This window comes from Pteronotus mesoamericanus, unplaced genomic scaffold (assembly GCF_021234165.1).
Source record: "Pteronotus mesoamericanus isolate MK-2021 breed Mesoamerican mustached bat unplaced genomic scaffold, CSHL_Meso_final contig_177, whole genome shotgun sequence".
Lineage (NCBI taxonomy): Eukaryota > Metazoa > Chordata > Mammalia > Chiroptera > Mormoopidae > Pteronotus > Pteronotus mesoamericanus.
In genome coordinates this window covers 998,465-1,002,575 of record NW_026555073.1, presented here as the reverse complement: position 1 = coordinate 1,002,575, position 4,111 = coordinate 998,465, and positions in this window count along the sequence as shown.

Here is a 4,111-nt window from a genome sequence, read left to right as displayed (position 1 = left end):
ACAGTGTCTAGAAATGAACCATTAGGTGTAAAAAAATAACTTTCAAAATGTAAACACTGAAGGTTAAAAGAGAAAGTCATAAAGAGGATAAAATAATCAGATGCCTGGGACTGGTAATAGAGCCCTTTGATTACCTAATTTTTATTTTTACTTTTTAAAGATTTTACTTATCTATTTTTAGGGAGGGGGAAGGGAGGGAGAAAGTGAGGGAGAGAACCATCCCTGTGTGGCTGCCTCTCGCGCGCCCCCTGCTGGGGACCTGGCCTGCAACCCAGGCCTGTGCCCTGACTGGGAATCGAACTGGCGACCCTTTGGTTCTCAGGCTGGTGCTCAGTCCACTGAGCCACACCAACAAGGGCTGGACAGGGTAAGTTCTGAATGTAATTTTAGACTCTGAACCTACCTAAAATGTACAGTGAGTATTGCTGGCCATGTAGTAAAAGGGGAGCAATATTTGCAAAGTCGCCACAGCCTAACGTCATTACACGAGAATGGAGGAAAAAGCCCTCTTTTGATTTTTTTAGCCCTGGGTAGATAAGCTGACACCTTCTCTACACCCCCCACCCCCATAAAAGAAAATCAGCATATGACTCTATTGAGCTTGGAAGAAGAGTATTATTTAAAAGATTCCATAACATTCAATTTTATAAATGACCTTCAATATAGGTACTATGCCCTCTCAGTTGCTTTTCGATGTGACCACCAACAAAAATGAGTCGCAGCTACATTTATGTCACGACGGACTATCTGAGGCTCTTTGCATAAGATGTACAGACTGTAACGCCACCGCACGCGGCGACCGTGGCAGCTTCCTCCCTAAAACGCTGGCGGCGTAGTGTTTCTCTGCCTGACGGGGATCCGGGCAGGACCGACGGCAGGGCATTAGCTTCTCACAAAATAATCTTCAATGACGAGGGACAGGAATCGGTGAATGACGCCCCTGCTTGGCTTTTCCTCCTTCCCTGTCTCTCTGCTGTGCTTCTGGAATCGTCTTCCGCATAAATGCCTGCACCCCAGGTTTTGTCTCGGGGACTGCTTGGGTGGGATCCCCCAAGACAGATGAAAAAACAGAGGGAGGCAAAACCCCCGAAAAGCTAGAAAATGGCAGAATCTGAGATTTGCAACTGGGTCGTTCTGGTTCTGTGATCTGCACTCATTCCGATATGATACATTATATCCCACGCTTTGGACTTGATTAAAACCAATTTCACCATCATGCTCTCGATCTATTTATATGCAAGCACTGGTATAAAATCGCAGAATAGAATGTGAGCTAAATGCATGGTGTGTCACGAAACTTAATGCCATCTCCATTATAATGCCACATTTGTTTACTATTAGGGAAGCAGAGTCTAGAAAGATTTATTGCTAACGATAGAATATCTTGATGCTATTTGTTGTTACTAAAGCTACACTTACGATTATAGTAAAATAAATGAAATATATTAATAACAAAAGCTGGTTCAATTACCTGAATACATAATTCTAATCACAGAACTTCAATCATGAAAAACTAGAAAACATTAAGTTGAAGAGGTGACCTTGACTTCTCCAGTTGTGTTCTTACAATTTCTTAAATGTCACGCTTGCAGGCTGCTAACTCCCATCATCTAAAAATAGCATTTAAAAGGAATAAGATTTGTGGTTCCCAGTCCAGCACGTAAAGATCTTGAGAGATCTTTGTGGTTCGCTCTGCCTGACCCAACGGGAAAATCCACAGCTCTCCCGGCGTCTGTCGGAGAAGCGACAGGTTGCAGCCTGCGAAGGTACAGCAACTCACAACTTGCAGGAACAAATGGCCTGAGACAGGAAAACCTACAGGCCTGTTTGCCACGGTTCCTTTTACACAGTGCAGCACGTCTGTCTTGCACAAAAAAATCACAAGGCTTACTAAAAACATAAAGGAATCAAAATAAAAATAAAGCAACAGAACAAGCATGAAAACCAGAGTCACCTAGGAGAGGAATGCTGGAATTATCACAGTAGCATTGTTTTTTAAACTATGATTAATGGAATAACATCAGGAAAAATAAAGAATTACTCCTACTAACAAAAACTGAGAAAAATTATTGCCAATGCACATGCATTGCGAGAAATGAATAAAAGACCTTTAGAGAAATAAAATGATATTGATCAGGGACCCGAATCTATTTTTTTCAAAAACGAAAATCATTGGATAATAAATAATTGAAAGAAAATACAGTATTTTTTCTTTTTCCCGATCTAACAGATAATAGTTCGTTAAAAGTCATAACAACTACACACACACACACACACACACACACTCGTACATGCTTAGTATGAGTGAAATGAACAATAGCAATGATAAAAGAGACAAGAGGGAAGAATTAAGAATATTTCGTTATTTAAGATATTTACACTATCTGCGAAATTGTATAGTGTTATTTGATAGCAGACTTATATTAGCTGGCAATGTACTCTGGAAATACTAGAAGAACCACTTCAAAAGTAACAAAATAAGTTTATTCGATATGCCAAGAAAGGAGAAAAATGGACTCATAGAAACAGCTCTATTGAAACGACAAAAGGCATAAAAAGTATAAGAGATAAAAACAGGAAAAAAAGTATAAGGGCAACAAATAGAAAACGGCTATGTCAATAATCAATGGTCTCAACGTAGCACCTAAAAGACAGAGGCACTCAGAGTGGATCAAAAAACAAGATCCAACTATATGACGTGTGCATGAAACCCATTTTAAATATAAAGAGAGATATAAATATAATATATAAGTATATATGTGTATAATATATAATGCATATATAACATATTTGTATATAATATATACAATACATAAGATATAGTGATATATATTAAGAGTAAAGGGATGGAGAGAAATATGCCCTGCTAACACAAATTGAAAGAAAGAGACAGTAGCTATATTAATGTCAAGCAGAGTAAACTTGGGAACAGGGAAAGCTATCAGGTATAAAGAAGGGTAATCCATAACATTAAAGAAGTAAGTATTCCAAAACCACATAACAATCGCTGATGTGCACGTGCCTGACAACATATGTGTGAACAATGCATGAGACAACAATCGACAGAACTGCAGGATATGAATCTAACAAAATATTTACAAGGTCTATGAGGGAAATTACAAAACTTTGAGGAAAACTATCAAAGACCAAAATAAATGGTGAGACGTTCCATGTTCAAGGACAGAAGACTCAGTATTGTCAAGAGATCAGTTCTTCCCAATGTGTTTTACAGATCTGGTGCAATCCCAATCAAAAACACGGGAAGTCATTTTGTGGATATTGATGACCTTATTTTAAAGATTACAAGACGTGAAAGACCCCAAATAGCCAACTAAATATTGAAAGAGAGTAAATGTGGAATATTTAAATGCTGACACCACCTGACAGTCAAGATGGCGTGCCATTGGGGAAATAAACAGACGAATAGATCAAAGGAACAGAATCAAGGGTCCAGAAATAGAGCCACCTCAACACAGTCAGCAACCTCCACAAAAGAGCAAAGGCAATGCAATGGAGCAAAGACAGTCTTGTCCACAAATAGTGCTGCAACAACCGGGCATTCACCTCCACACAACGAATCTAGACACAGACTTGATGCCAGTCACAGAAATGAACTCAAAGTGGATCACATCTCAATGCAAACACAAAAGTAGCAACTCCGAGAAGAAAACACAGGAGGCATTTCATATGACATTGTAGATACAACCCCATGGACTCCCTCTATGCGAGAAAAAATGGATAAGCTGGCCTTCGGTAACATTAGAAACATCTGCTCTGTAAAAGACATTGTCTAGAGAGCGAGACAAAATTCACAGACTCGGAGAAAATATTATTAAAGTACATGTCTGATATAGGACTCTTATCCAAGGTATCCCAAGAAATCTTCAAACTCAGTAAGGAAAGGCCCATGATTTAAAAATGGGCAAAGATCTGAACGGTCACCTCCCTGAAAAAGATATGCAGAGGACAAGTGGGCCTATAAGAAGATGGCCAACATCGTTTGTCAGTAGGGAATTGCACAGTAAAATAACAAGGAGACACCACTACGCACCTAATATAATTGCAACAGGAACTGCCATTTATTCCCTGGGGGCAGGGGGGCGGGCATGCC